Source organism: Dendrobates tinctorius, unplaced genomic scaffold, assembly GCF_039654945.1.
Source record: "Dendrobates tinctorius isolate UK_male_01 unplaced genomic scaffold, ASM3965494v1 ptg000015l, whole genome shotgun sequence".
In the NCBI taxonomy this organism is placed as follows: Eukaryota; Metazoa; Chordata; class Amphibia; order Anura; family Dendrobatidae; genus Dendrobates; species Dendrobates tinctorius.
In genome coordinates this window covers 52272376-52288581 of record NW_027361683.1, presented here as the reverse complement: position 1 = coordinate 52288581, position 16206 = coordinate 52272376, and the positions used below count along the sequence as shown (strand labels likewise).

Sequence of the window (16206 nt, the reverse complement as noted above, 5' to 3'; positions counted from 1 at the left end):
TAGTGGTAACATTTCTTTGATATGATTTGCGTTTATATGTAAAAAAAAAAGAAAATTTGGCGACCGTTACGAAAATTTCGCAATTTTCCAACTTTGAATTTTCATGCCCTTAAATCACAGAGATATGTCACATAAAATACTTAATAAGTAACATTTCACACATGTTTACTTTACATCAGCACAATTTTGGAACCAAAGTTTTTTGTTTTGTTTTTTTTTTTTTGTTAGGAAGGTATAAGGGTTAAAAGTTAAACAGCGGTTTCTCATTTTTACAACACCATTTTTTTAGGGACCACATCACATTTGGTGTCACTTTTGGGTATTTTCATATAGACCCATCAAAGTGACTTCATTCTGAAAACTGCACCCCTGAAAGTGCTCAAAACCATATTCAAGAAGTTCATTAACCCCTCAGGTGCTTAACAGGAATTTTTGCAATGTTTAAAAAAAAAAATAACCATTTAACTTTTTTCACAAACAATTACTTAAGATCCAATTTTTTTTTATTTTCCCAAGGGTATCAGGAGAAATTGGACCCCAAAAGTTGTTGTGCAATTTCGGAAGGGAAGGAGCGCCATTTGACTTTTCAATGCAAAATTGGCTGGAATTAAGATCAGAGCCCCTGTTTTACCTAAACAGTGGAAACCACCCACAAGTGACACCATTTTGGAAACTAGACCCCCAAGGAACTTATTTAGATGTGTGGTGAGCACTTTGAACCCCCAAGTGCTTCACAGAAGTTTATAACAGAGCCGTAAAAATAAAAAATCATATTTTCCACAAAAATGATATTTTTTTTGCCCCTAGTTTATTTTCCCATGGGTAACAGAAGAAATTGGACCCCAAACGTTATTGTGCAAATTGTCCTGCGTACGCTGGTACCCCATATGTGGGGGTAAATCACTGTTTGGGCGCATGGCAGAGCTCAGAAGGGAAGGAGCTCCAGATTTTACGGTTATGGTTCGCAGGTGCCATGACCCACTGGGAGAGCCCATGAGGTGCCAGAACAGCAGAACCCCCCCCCCCATAAGTGACCCCCATTTTACGAACTACACCTCTCAATGAATTCATCTAGGGGTGCAGTGATCATATTGACACCATGGGTTTGTCACAGAATTTTATACCATTGGGCAGTGAGGACAAAATAACTACGTTTTTACCACCTTTACCACCAAAATTTTGTTTTAGCCAAAGATTTTACATTTTCACACAAGTGGATAAAATTGGCAACAAAATTTGTCCCACAATTTCTAGTGAACGTGGCAATACCCCATATGTGGCTGTACAGTGCTACTTAGCCATTCGGAGACACTCGGGAGGAATGGAGCGCTACTTACCTATTCAAGTGAATGGGTTTGTGCACATGTCAGTGTGTTTCTACATACCGTGTGTCCGTGGGCAAAACATTCTGACATGTCCGTTTTTTAATGTCGGCACGGGCCACAAAACATCCAACACACATGCATGCACATAACATACATGGATATCATCCATGTGACACGCATCGGGGAAGAAGCATTACAGTAAGCGCTGTTCACTGGCACCAGATGCTGAACATGGCTCTCATCATTCTCCCCTGCTCTGCCGGCAATCAGCGCAAGCAGGGGAGAATGTTGAGAGTTACATTTAAGTAATAAAAGAGACAGCAAGCGGCGGCTGATGGGACTATTACTCCCATCAGCCTACCCCTGCTGCTGCTGACAACAGGAGCCGTGGATGGGAGAACTGATCTGCCGCTCCGGCGCTGTAAATAAATGCGGAAATTAAAAAGAAAAACTGAGTGTGTTCCCCCTTATTTTTGAAAACCAGCTAGACAAAACAGATGGCTGGGAGCTGGTATTCTAAGGCTTGTAAGCTGGTGGTGCGCTTGATGTCAGCAGACCAGGTGGATAAAAATCAATGTTTTTTTTTTTTTTAAAAATCAAAAAAATCTGATTTTTTTTTTATTTAAATCGGATTTTTTTGATTTAAATCGGATTTTTTTCAATAAACTGCTTTTTGAGGAAAATATTTTACCATCCAAGGGTTCTTCCATCATGAGATAAAGCTGAGTTGTTTAACTCAGTAGAATAAAGGCTGTATATGTGTAACATTCACAATGCCATGCTCTTCCAGAGGTTTCTGTAGCATTAGTGGGCAGTTTCTCACAGACACTCGCTTTACTTACGCAGTTCTCAAAACTGAATTTGACTCCGCAGAGGTCCCAGCCTCTTCTTCACGGCAAAAATGTTACAACATGAACAAAGTTGAGAAAAATACCTTAATCCTATTGTTCTACAAACCAATGAATACAGAATCAACCCCTTCAGTGCCAAGTCCAAGAAGTTAGACAATATGTTTCTGATTGTTTGGAGTGGAATAGATCTGCACAACACAAGAAGAATGTGAATCTAAGTGTAAGGAGGAGGAAGGGCAAGCAGACAAGAAAATGAAAGTGAAACTTTGAGCACAATACTGCAGCATAGCCACAGACAGACAAGTCTGGATCTGTTTGTGTGTACGATCTGAGGTTTATTACATTCTTTCCTTATAATGGCAGCAGGCCGTAAAAGAGACCCAGTTTGGGAATATTTTAATGAAGCTCCTTCGCCTGTCGGTAAGGCAGGCATGCGTGCAAAATGCAAACGATGCAACAAAGAGATGCAAGGCCTGGTGGCGCGAATGAGGCAACATCATGAGAAGTGCGGTGATGAAGATGACCAAAGAAACACTTCTGAACAGGCAGGATCTTCAGGTTGGTAAACATTTTTATTGAATCCTATTTCTAAAGACTGAACTGTCATGTGTGAGAAAAATTATATTTCTTATTATTACTGCATGTTACTGTCATTTGGTACAGTTATGAAGAAAAACAAATATTCCTTTTGGGGCAGGGGCAGTGATGTGTTGTGTACAATAAGCAGAAATTGTATAAACAATAAAATAACAGCATTTACTTTTTTTGTTTAGGGGAATTCATGGATTATGGAAACTATCCACCTCCAAGATCACCATCATCCTGTTCTACAGTTTCAGAGTTATTCATCCAGGATAGTGCTTCATTAGCAGCAGCAGCATCATCATCAGACACCCACAGCCACATATCACCATCACCCAAAAGGAAGAAAAAACCTTTACCTCCTGGAACCACCATAGATAGGTTTGTGATAAGAACTAGCAGATTAGAAGAAGAGTTGATTGATGAAAAAATTGCCCAGTTTATTTATGTAACGAACTCTTCTTTCCGTCTGACTGAGAACCCACATTTCATTAATATGGTTCAGTCACTGAGACCAGGATACAGTCCACCCAGCAGACCTGATGTTGCAGGGAAACTGCTGGATCAAGTGTATGACAGAGAAATGGAGCAATGTGCAACAGCTCTGGAAGGTAAAATTGTTAACCTAAGTATTGATGGGTGGAGTAATGTCCACAATGATCCTATTGTATGTGCTTGTATAACAACAGAAGAAGGTAAAGTCTTCCTTGCACAAACAACTGATACGTCAGGAAATGCACACACAGCAGAATACTTACAAGAAGTGGCAGTAAAAGCTATAACGACATGTGAACAAAAATTCAAATGTCTAGTACGCAGTTTGGTCACTGACAATGCTGCAAACGTATCCAAGATGAGAAGAGATTTAGAAGAGCAGGGAGGGAATACAAAGCTGCAAATAACATATGGTTGCAGTGCTCATTTGCTGCACCTCTTAGCCAAAGACTTAAGTGTTCCAGAAATAAAGGCTAATGTTGTTGAAATTGCTAAATACTTCCGTAATAATCATTTTGCTGCAGCAGCTCTGAAAAGGATGGGTGGAACCAAGCTAACGCTCCCACAAGATGTTAGATGGAACTCTGTGGTGGACTGTTTTGAGCAGTATATCAAAAACTGGCCTATTCTGATGACACTTTGTGAAGAAAATCGAGATAAAATAGATGGCACTGTCACGGCCAAAATCCTCAACATTGGGCTTAAGAGAGATGTTGAACATATGCTGAGCTTCCTGAAACCCATCTCTCAAGCTTTAAACAAAATACAGAAAAATAGCTGTTTTATTGCGGATGCTGTTGAGATTTGGAAGGAACTGAGTGAACACTTAAAAACAGAACTACACATGGACAGAATTAAATTACAAGCAGTAAACAAACGAATGGGACAAGCACTGACTCCAGCTCATTTTTTGGCAAATATTGTCAATATCCAATATCAGGGTCAAAACCTAAGTGCTGAGGAAGAGGAGTTAGCTATGACATGGGTATCCAGCAATCATCCATCTTTAATGCCAACTATAATAAACTTCAGAGCTAAGGGGGAACCATTCATGAAATATATGTTTGCTGAAGATATTTTAAGGAAGGTCACACCAGTAAAATGGTGGAAGTCACTTAAGCGCTTGGATTTAGAGACTGTTCAAGTAATGATTTCACTTTTAACAGCAGTAGCTTCTTCTGCAGGCGTTGAAAGAATATTCTCTTCCTTTGGACTCATTCATTCTAAATTGAGAAATCGGTTGGGACCCAATAAAGCAGGAAAGCTTGTTTTTCTTTTCCAGATTATGAATAGGAACAAAGAAGAAGATGATGATGAAGATGACGACAAGTGAGCTACAGAGGACAGCAGGGACAGTAGTATTTAAGTTTTTCATGTGTCGGCTGGGCTGACATCTAAGTTTCTTAAAATATATATATATATATATATATATATATATATATTTTGTTTAGCCAAATTAGTTAACAAACATGGATGTTTGTTTAAGCAAATAACTTATGCTGTAATGTTGTTATTGTTTCAGTTGAATAAATCTATTTAAATTGTTATTAAGGTCAGGATTATTTTTCTCCTTCCTAAGTACAACAGAACAGTGGTGTCCAAATATGAATGATTAACCCATTAAACTGGGGAGAAAAAAGTAATATAAAAAGTGATTCTAAAAATCTTCATCTACTTGCATGTTAAAGTAGCAAGAACTAGTTTAGGTAGAAACTTTGATTTAAATCACTGATTTAAATCAAGCCTTACTGACTAGTGATTTAAATCGTGATTTAAATCAGTTAGATTTAAATCAAATCCACCCTGCAGCAGACAATGCAAAGGTGACAGCAACCCCACAAATATGAACCCCACTTGCCACCACTACAGGGCAAGTGGGAAGAGCCGGGCAAAGCACGAAAATTTGCTCATCTAATAGATGTGCCTTTTATGGGCAGCTGCGGGCTGCTATTTTTTAGGCTGGGGGGTCAATATCCATGGCCCCTTACCAGCCTGCAGGGGTAGGCTGATGGGAGTAATAGTACCATCAACCGCCAACTGCTATTTATTTTATTACTTAAATGTAACTCATCATTCTCCCCTGCTTGAAACAATCGCCGGCAGATCAGGGGAGAATGAAGAGAGCCGTGTTCAGCACCCGGCGTCGGGGAACAGCGCTTACTGTAACGTTTCTTCCTTGGCGCCCGTCCTTGTGGTACTGATGCGGCACACTCATCCCACACGTATTCTGCAAGCATTACACACATCGACACTGACATCTCAAGTACCGGAAATATCAGGACATTTGAAAGAGGCGTTATAGCGGGTTTTTATGTTTTAGCAGCTAAAAGATGCTTTTTATTGCAAAAAAATAGTTTTTGCATGACCATATTTTGAGAGCTATAATTTTCCCTTATTTTGGCACACAGTCATGTGAGGTCTTGGTCTTGTTTTTTGTGGAGCGAGGTGACATTTTTATTTGTACCATTTTCGGGCATATGATATTTTTGGATCGCTTTCGATTCAGATTTTTAGGTGGCAGAATGAACAAAATCCAGCAATTCATTAATTTCTTTTTGGTGGGGCGTTTATACCGTTTCGTGTGTGGTAAAATTGATAAGGCGGTTTTATTGTTCGGGCTAGTACGATTACAGCGATACCTCATTTATATCATTTCTTTGTTTTGGCGTTTTTATACAATAAAAACTATTTTATAGAAAAAATAATTATTTTTGCATCGCTTTTATTTTTTAATTTTTCCAGTGATGGAGCTGTATGGGGGCTTGATTTTTGCAGGACAAGATGAAGTTTTCAGCGATGTCATGTTTATTTATATCCATCTTTTAGATTGTGTGTTATTCCACTTTTCGGCGGTGTGACGATAAAGCATTGTTTTTTACCTTTTTTTAATGTTCACTAAAGGGGTTAACTAGTGGGACAATTTTAAAGGTTGCGTTGTTACGGATGCGGCGATACCAAATGTGTACTTTTATTGTATAGATTTTTTGTTTTTCATTCAAATATTTATTTCGTGATAAAATTAATATATATTTTTTTTTTTTTTAACTTTTTTCTGACTTTTTTTTACTTTTTTCCACTATGAAACACTCATTTTTTGCAGGCTGAATGCTTCTATAGCATGCAGGTGAAGCAGCATCTGTATGCTATAGAAGCCGTCAGCTCTGCACTTAGTGCAATGACACTGAGAGACTTTCTTGATCATGCACAACAGGAAGTTTCTTAGCTCTGGTAACCCGGATGTCGTCATGATGACATCGGGTTACCATGACAGCGATTGGGACCCCTCGTCACGCCGTGAGGTCTCTGATCCAAAGGCAGAGGGGCTGTCAGCTCTCTGCTTGCCCCCAGAATGCTGCGATCATGTTCGATCACAGCATTTCAGATGTTAATTAGCCGGGAGCCATCTGTGACCACTCCTGGCACCTAGTGCCGGATGTCAGCTGCGGGAATCAGCTGACATTCGGCGTCGATCGGCTGCACACCCCCTATGTGCTCAGCCGATTGCTTAGAAGTACTGTTTCGTCCAAGGTCAAATTGGCCCGGGTCACATGGATGCATTAATACATCTGATGTCAGGGGTTTGTTATGAATGAGTCACCGAGGAGGAAAAAACAAAAAGCAAGCTTAGCCCAGAAAACTGGAGAGGTTGGTAACTAGCGGATTGCAGAACCCTGATCCTATCCACAACAACTAGCAGTAGCCGTGGAGCGTGCCTACGGTGGTCCTAGATGCCTCGTCATGGCCGGAGAACTAAATAAGCCTAAAGAAAGAAAGGGAAAATCTAAACTGCCCCAGAGCAGACCCCAAAGCAATAGACAGCCCCCAACATGTATTGTCGGTGAAACAAGATGAAAACACAGACACAGATAGGATAGGCTGAGCAAACGATGGGGCCCTCGCTAACTAGAAAGGACAAGAAAAAGCTGCTGTCTGCAATCACGCAAAAAACCCTGCCAAAAAGAATGTCCAACACGTCTGATAGAAAAAGGCCCTGAAGTCGCTAGACTTCAAATCACTATATCAGCACTCAGGTATATTCTGAAGACAGAGCAAAAGAGATCAACTGATCAGAGACAAAATGGGGATTCAGCCCAGTCCCAGCCAGGGATGGCTGAACACAAAAGCTAAGTAAACCAGACAAAAACTCCTATGAACAATAGCAGAGAAAACTTAGCTTTAGGAATGCAGGAACCAAACTGGAAACCAGAAGCCACAATCAGGAAAAATCACCAGCAAGAAACTAGGGAGTTGGTTGCCTTAAATCCAATCAGAAACTCCTGATGTCCAATCGCAGTCCTCTTCCTCAGGTGGCCGGTCTCTGCCATTTAGATCAGCTTCATTACCTCCCTTCACCAACAGAGGGAGTCCATATAGAGAACTCACTACTCCTCTGTCAGCACAGCCAGCTCCATAACCCTCACCAGAAGCCAGAGGCAAATCCGAAAATGAGCTCACAACAGGGGTTAAACAGTAGTACAGGATATTAGTGATGATGGAACGTGCTCGTCACTGCTCAATACTCAGTCAAGCGTCAAGGGGCTCGGGTTCGCTCGCTATTCAATCTATTATCGCAGGTCAAGTGCCATGCTTCAGTCCCCTCCCCACGCGTTCCGCGGATGTTAGGGCCCCGTCACACACAGCGACTCATCAGCGATTCCCGACAACGATATCAACATGTCAGGATCACTGGTGAGTCGCTACATGATTGCTAATGAGCTGTCAAACAGGCAGCTTCACCAGCAATCAGCACCAGCAACGCCGAGCGCGCGGCTTCGCTGTGTACTTTAGTTACCAGTGCGCTGATGCAGGGAGCTGGTAACTAAGGTACACATCGGGTTTCTAAGGGGCGTGCATCACTTAGAAACCCGATGTGTACCTTGGTTACCAGCTCCCTGCATCAGCTTAGCCGGTAACTAAGGTACACATCGGGTTTCTAGGCGCTGCGCACCCCTTAGAATCCCTGCGTTTACCCTAGTTACCAGCTCCTGCTCGCTGGTTGCTGGTCTCCCGCCTGTCACACGCAGCGATGCGTGCTGGCCAATGGGAGACCAGAAGACCGCTGTTTTATAGGGCGGGTCGTTACGGACATGGCGATACTAAATATGTGTACTTTTTATTGTTTTTTTTCATTTACATGAATTTATTGGGGAATATTGTTTTGATTTAGGAATTTTTTTAAAAAAAATTTACACATGATTTTTTTTTATTTTTTTTTTTTTTTACTTTATTACTTAGTCCCACGGTGGGAGATCACTATATAGTGTCAGATCACTGATCTGACACTTTGCATTACACTATGTCAGATCAGCCATCTGACAGGCAGAGCAGGAGGCTTCTCCACGCCTGCTCTCAGCAGGCATTGAGAAGCCACCTCCCTGCAGGACCCGGAAGCACCCCGCGGCCATCTTGTATCCGGGGGCCTGTAGAGAATATGCCCTCGGAACAATGCAATCACATCGCGTTGTTCTGAGGGTCTCAGGGAAGCACGCAGGAAGCCCCTTCCCTGCACTATGCTTCCCTATGCCACAGGAACACTGCAATCATGTTTTATTGCAGTGCCGAGGGTTAATGTGCCGGGAGCAGTCCGTGACCGCTCCTGGCACATAGTGCCGTGTGTCAGCTGTGATAATCAGCAGACATCCGGTTGCGATCAGCTGCGCTCCCCCCGTGTGCGCAGCTGATCGCTATGACGTACTATCCCGTTCATGGCATTAAGGCCCAGGGCACATGGACGGGATAGTACGTCAAATGTCGGGAGGGGGTTAAAAAATGAAAGCCATGCGGTAATGAGACAAGGAAGTGTACATGCTGCTGATGGTGCACTCAGAGGCTAAGGCTGTGGGCCAAGTGAAACTGTGCCTGCTGTGGGAGCACAATAAACGATGCCTATATTCCTGTCCCATTTTGCAAGAGGGTGCGGGACACCACTCTTGAAGCCAGAATGGTGCGAACAAGTGGTCGGTTGGATGGCAGATAATGCTTCCAGTATGTTTCCCAGTACCATCCTTTCTTCCACACGGTCCAGTCTCACTAATCCTTGCCCTGATCTCCCCCCCCACCCAACACCATGGCGAGTCCCAGGTCCTGGATTGCCCTGCCGCTAGTGTCTTGTCAGAGCGGGTTTTTAGTGGTGTATAATGACTGATAAGTGAAAACCTGCCAGCATTTTCAGTTGATTATCAAAATGAATAAAGCTTGGATTGGCTCAGGTTTCTCAAGCCCACCGGTTGACCACAGCGGAACATAAAGGTAATTCAAATAGACCAGAGAAAAGGAACATTTCCATCCTCCCCTTTTTACCCAAAAAAGGGTGTACTGTTCTTGCTTTTTTTTTTCTTGGCCTCCTCCACCATATCAACAAGTTCATCATGTGGCCCTTGCTCATCATTTTTAGTGGGTCATCATCACCCTTAATTTTTCCAGGGTGTGTATAATGCCCTCTTTCATAATTGTTATAATTGCTACAATTTTCAGCGTGCCCTAAAAGCACATTTATTCAGACTGGACTACCGCCTCAACATATTAACCTAACTATCCCTGTGTGGCACAGTCAAAAGATTTACCATAACCACGTTCCCTGCATCATGTTCCCACATGCTTTATGCATCCATTAGGCTACTTTCACACTTGCGTTTGTGTGTGTTTTTTGCGGATTTGGGTGCATTTTAAAAAAAAAAAACGCATGCTTTTTTTGCACATACGTGCGCATTACCATGCGCATGTATGCGCACTCATAGACTATAATAGGTGTTTGGCTGTAAAAAAAAAACGCATTGCGTGCACATGCGTTTTTTTGGGGCAAGTCGGACGCACAAAAAATGCAACAGGATGCATTTTGTGCGCCCGAGCGCACACTACAAAAAAACGCATGCGCATACAAGCGCATGTGTATGCGCACCCATGTAAAAGATAGGGAAAAAAACTAATGCTTTTTTTGCACTAAAAAACAGCGCAAAAAACGCAAGTGTGTAACCAGACTTGGCCCTCTGTGTCTGTACTATTACAAACTTAACATTATGGCTGGTCCAGGGCAATTGTTAGCACCCACCTTTCGTGTCTACCTTTTTCCCTCATGGATTGTAAGCCTGCGAGCAGGGCCCTCATTCCTCTTGGTATCTGTTATGATCTATGTGATTATTGTTATGCTGTAATGTCTATCGTCTGTACAAGCCCCCCCCCTGAAATGTAAAGTGCTGCGGAATATGTGGGCGCTATAGAAATAAAATTATTATTTAGAGTATGAGGCCTACCTCCTACAATTCACTTACATATGAATACTCCCCTAGGGGTAAATGTTTTTCATCCCATGCAATTGGTGCATAGGCTTTACTTAAAAAAAAAAAAAAAAAAAAGTTTTGAGGCCCTTCTCTGTGTCTTGCAGGTCGTGCTGCAGTCCCTCCTTCTAATTTTTGGCAGCCCTTACACCTAGTGCATAGGCTTTATGTGTCTTGGAGTCCCATTACCTAACAATTTTAATAGAATGTATATGAGGCCCTCCCTAATGTCTAATAGTGAATTAGAGTCCCTCTTCCTTCTAATTTTCGGCAGTTCTTGCAAGGTCGGCATAGGCTTCGTTAGTTTCAGAGTCCCTCTTTCATAAATTAACAGGATGTGTCCAACCATGCCCAATTAAGGTAATAAATTGTTAAAATTACATTTACCGGTGATTATTGGCTGTAATTTTTTTTCCCCCTGTACTATGTCAACTACTGTTTTCATAGGGCAATGGGGAAATACAGCGAGAGTTGGCCCAGCTATAAAAGGTAATCTGTCACCACATTTGACCTATCTAAGGCCTGTTTCACACATCCGTTTGTCACCATCAGTCAAGATCCGCCGATTTGAAAAAAAAAAACGGATCCGACGTTTTTGTTGGCAGATCCGTTTTTTCCCCATAGGCTTTCATTATCGGCGGATCTTGATGGATGGTGATCCGTTGGCTCCGATATTGTGCGGATCCGCCAAATTTTTGGCGTCCGCCGACAGCAGTGAACGGACCCTGCAACGTTTTTTTTCTTGATCGGATCCGCATGTTCACTTTCTCTGGCGATTTAACCCTATATCCCGGCACCTCTGAGTCAGTCTCTCTCTCCCCTACTCCCGCGACCTCACAGCTGATTCCGCCGTGCCCGCGAGATCACCTCTGCTCCCGCGAACTCACAGCTGATCCCGCCGTGCCTGTGAGATCACATCTGCTCCCGCGACCTCACAGCTGATCCCGCCGTGCCCGCGAGATCACCTCTGCTCCCGCGACCTCACAGCTGATCTCGCCGTGCCCACGAGCTCCCGCGCCATCCCGATGACAGATTCCACATCAGCATGCCCGCTCCCGGAGAACGCTACATCGCCGGTAGTATTTATTCACAGGCGCGGTTCCTTTAAATTTTCACCTTCGCCGGATTCGTACATCCGCTGATCTGGTCACACCCGTTCCTGTCAGTCCGCCTGCGCATCTGTTTTCCGCTATTTTGGCGGATTTAGACCAACCAGGAAAACGGATGTGTGTGAAATAGGCTTAAACTATTAATGACTATACAGGTTATAGAATGCTGAAAATGGTCCAAACTGTGTGTCTCATATCAGCTGTGTTGTTGCTGAGAAATCATCTTTAATCACTTCATATAAGTGACCTCTTTCAGGCTCTAAGGCGGATGGTGCCTAGAGATACCTCTGCCCCCAGAGCTTGTTTTAAATATAAGGGGGAGTTGCCAGTGTGATGTGACATGGTTACTACTGTTAGCAGTATGATTGTGTAATGGCTGCTCTCTGCCCTCCCGTAACTGACACATCTGCAAGTTCCAGCAGGGCTGAGAGAGAAGCAAAAATGTGTTTGCAAGAAGACAAATTTCATTTCCACTGTTCTGTGTTAATTACTTGTCTCACACTGGGAACACCTCCTTCATATAAAATAAACTCTGGGGGCAGAGTTATCTACCACAGCAACTATTTTCCGCACTATATAACCTGTATGCCCATATTAATAGTTTAGATAGGTCAAATGTGGTGACAGATTCCCTTTAAGGGTACGTGCCCACGTTCAAAAAATAGCAACGCTTTGGCTGCAACTTATTTTCTCTGCTTTCAATCATGCAGTAAAATTCGCATGTGTTCATTCATTTCTGTTGCGGAAACATTCAACATGACGCTGGACATGCTGCGTCTCGTAAACCCGTTGTGCGGGTGCGTTTATGCAGCGTTAAATAGAATAAATTAATCCAATTTGTCCACAAAATTCGAAAATTATCAATGGCACTTCAAACAATTCATATATCACAAACCAGAGTAAATAAACTCCAGATAGAAGCGTTCCATTAAAATAAGATTTATTTCAATATATTTTTAAAAAAGACATACACAATAACATGAAACAAGATGTCTCCAAAAATGAGACGTCACCGCAAATCAGTTAACCATCATCCGTATAAATTTTTGGCAAACAAAAGTACATAAGAATTAAATTCACAGGAAAAATTTTTTTTATATTCAAACAATGTGAAAAACATATAGCCAGCTCACTATAAAGGAGTTCCTCTTGATGCAGTGATCGGTGTTCACCCTATACTTTGCACGGATCCAGGCAGGGAGTATGCCCCAACAAATAGAAATATGAGGAAATTGGGATCCAGCAAAAGGATGAAAGTTCATCAGATTTGTAAAAACTTCTTTATTAATCCATTATGTCATAAAGAATATAAGGAACTCCAATCAATTAGTAGCATTCCAGCAAGGGACTACATGTTTCAGCACTATGTGCCTTCCTCACGGTCCTATTTGAACTGAGCTCCAACACTAGCAATATATCCTCCTTTGTGGAACATATTCAAATGACCCTTAATTAAAAACAGTGGAACAAACCAATTAAAAACATCTGAGTAGATGGTTGAAACTCAGTTCAAAAATGTTGCCAGAAAAATGCCTATATTGAACATGTTTTATACATAGACCAATGATATAAACATTTAGTAATGAATCAACAATGATATGGAATAACTGCCACAAAAAACAACAATATATAAACATACATGAAAAAATGTATCATATAGTAGGCATGATCTAAACATCAGAAACAATCACAAAAATAACTCTCAGAAGGTATAATATCATAGAGTAGGTTTAAGATAAAGATATAATCTTTTGTAAATTCATATATGAACTCTATCCCTTTTCTTATCCTCTCCCTTTCCTCTTTTCCTCCTTCACAAAAAAAAAGTAAATAAACTTGCCGTCAACATAGAACCTATAGTAGGAGCTCTCCTCGCAACAAATTTAATGGAGTGTTTTTTTAATATTTCTTTCAATTCACCACTTTGTTCTAAAATGGGCAAATGTTTTTTTAATAATGGAGACTATTTCTTGATACTGTGGACTAAATTTGGTGCTAAAAACTATACCCAAGTCATTGTTTTTTTTCTTTGATATTTTTATATTCCAACAATTCCTGTCTATTTAAATTGTCTACTATGCCTCTCGCTCTTTTTAGTGACCAGTTCGGGTAACCCCTAGATTTTAATCTTTTTACCAAAAGTTCAGATTCTTTCATATAAGTATCTTTTTCTGTACTATTTCTTTTCGTTCGAATCAGTTCACCAGTAGGTATATTCCTAATTACATGATTAGCGTGACATGAATTTGCCATCAATATACTGTTCACAGCTGTAGATTTACGATAGGGTTCCACCAACACTTTTTTTCGATTCGAATCTAATTTCAAGGTCAAATGCAAAAAATTGATTGACACCTCATTCATGTGGCATGTGAATTTGAGATTAAAACTATTGTTGTTTAAATATGAAAAGGAGGATACTAAATCCTTCTTCCCCCTCCACACAAAAACCAAATCATCAATGAAACGTCCCAACCAAAAAATGTTATAACCAAATGGATTATTAAGATGAAAAATATATCTCTCCTCCCATACTGACATAGTTAAATTTGCTAAGAATGGTGAAAATTTGGCCCCCATGCTCACTCCCTGTATCTGTAAATAATATTTCTCATCAAAAACAAAATAGTTATGAGTGAGCAAAAAATGTGTTGCAAGCAACAAAAAATGTTGAATTTCAAATGTATACTCACTATATTTAGATAGGTAATATTTGAGGCTCTCCAATGCAACAGAATGTGGAATGGATGGATATAGTCCAATAACATCACATGAGAGCCACAGAAAATCATTCTCCCACTCAATTTTTTCTACCATATTAATAGCTGCTTTGCTATCTCTCAAATGACTAGGAGTCAAAGCCACAAGGGGTTGTAAATAATGGTCCACCCACTCTCCAAGGCTCTCACTAAAAGATCCTATCCCCGAAACAATAGGTCTTAGTGGGGGAGGAAAAATTTCCTTATGCACCTTGGGGAGTGAGTGGTAAATAGGTGTAATAGGATGGTCACAATATAAAGCTTCACTCAATTTCTCTGAAATAGCTCCTGTACATACACCTTCCTGCAAAATTTTTTTCATTTCCTTATTGAAAGGGAGAGTAGGATTTTCATTTAATTCCCTATACACACTAGAGTTACCCAATGCGATTAAATTAAGTTTTTTATATAGACCGACATCCAGAATAGTAATTGATCCACCCTTATCTGACTGAACAATTTTTAGATCTTTATTCTTACTCAATTCCTGAAGAGCTTTACGCTCATAAAATGTCAGATTATGATGGGTCAATTCAACTCTGTTATTTAATTCCACCAAATCCCTTTCCACCGCTTCTTGAAAAACATCTAGCATCGGAGGTCTAGATTTAAGTGGGTAAAAATTTGTATTTTTTACGTGAAAAGAATTATTTAAATTAATCTGGTATTCTTTGGGGCTTTCAGATTCCAATTGTCTCAAATTATACAAACCCACCTGTTCTTCAAACGTAAGTAACCTTTCAACATCCCTGTTTACTATAGGACAAGGATCATCAGTACAAACGTGCTAGACGATTAACATCCAACACTGTGTCATATACGTTGAATTTACATGCCGGGGAAAAACTAAGTCCTTTTGACAAAAGTGAAAGTTGCGGTGCTGAAAGAATATAACTGGAAAGATTATAGACTGGTAAAGATTATATCTTTATCTTAAACCTACTCTATGATATTATACCTTCTGAGAGTTATTTTTGTGATTGTTTCTGATGTTTAGATCATGCCTACTATATGATGCATTTTTTCATGTATGTTTATATATTGTTGTTTTTTGTGGCAGTTATTCCATATCATTGTTGATTCATTACTAAATGTTTATATCATTGGTCTATGTATAAAACATGTTCAATAAAGGCATTTTTCTGGCAACATTTTTGAACAGAGTTTCAACCATCTACTCAGATGTTTTTAATTGGTTTGTTCCACTGTTTTTAATTAAGGGTCATTTGAATATGTACCACAAAGGAGGATATATTGCTAGTGTTGGAGCTCAGTTCAAATAGGACCGTGAGGAAGGCACATAGTGCTGAAACATGTAGTCCCTTGCTGGAATGCTATTAATTGATTGGAGTTCCTTATATTTTTTATGACATAATGGATTAATAAAGAAGAAGTTTTTACAAATCTGGTGAACTTTCATCCTTTTGCTGGATCCCAATTTCCATATACAGTCATGGCCAAAAGTATTGACACCCCTGCAATTCTGTCAGATAATACTCAGTTTCTTCCTGAAAATGATTGCAAACACAAATTCTTTGGTATTATTATCTTCATTTAATTTGTCTTAAATGAAAAAACACAAAAAGAATTGTCCTAAAGCCAAATTGGATATAATTCCACACCAAACATAACAAAGAGGGTGGACAAAAGTATTGGCACTGTTTGAAAAATCACGTGATGCTTCTCTAATTTGTGTAATTAACAGCACCTATAACTTACCTGTGGCACCTAACAGGTGTTGGCAATAACTAAATCACACTTGCAGCCAGTTGACATGGATTAAAGTTGACTCAACCTCTGTCTTGTGTCCT

The 16206-nt window shown here is 40.5% G+C and overlaps 1 protein-coding gene across 10 annotated transcripts in view; it reads left to right on the top strand.

Annotated features, from left to right (window-relative positions):
* HIVEP3 (HIVEP zinc finger 3) overlaps nt 1-16206 on the top strand; it is a 432823-nt gene that overhangs the window by 71508 nt on the left and 345109 nt on the right. For 3 of the 10 annotated variants that reach the window (XM_073564177.1, XM_073564178.1, XM_073564175.1), the window contains exon 2: nt 15080-15123. The exons of 6 other annotated variants lie outside the window; for them this stretch is intronic. The gene's annotated coding sequence lies outside the window, so the exon portion shown is untranslated. Of the gene's footprint in view, nt 1-15079; nt 15124-15143; nt 15309-16206 lie in introns of those variants that run through there. One more of the 10 variants, XM_073564184.1, reaches the window with a different exon arrangement.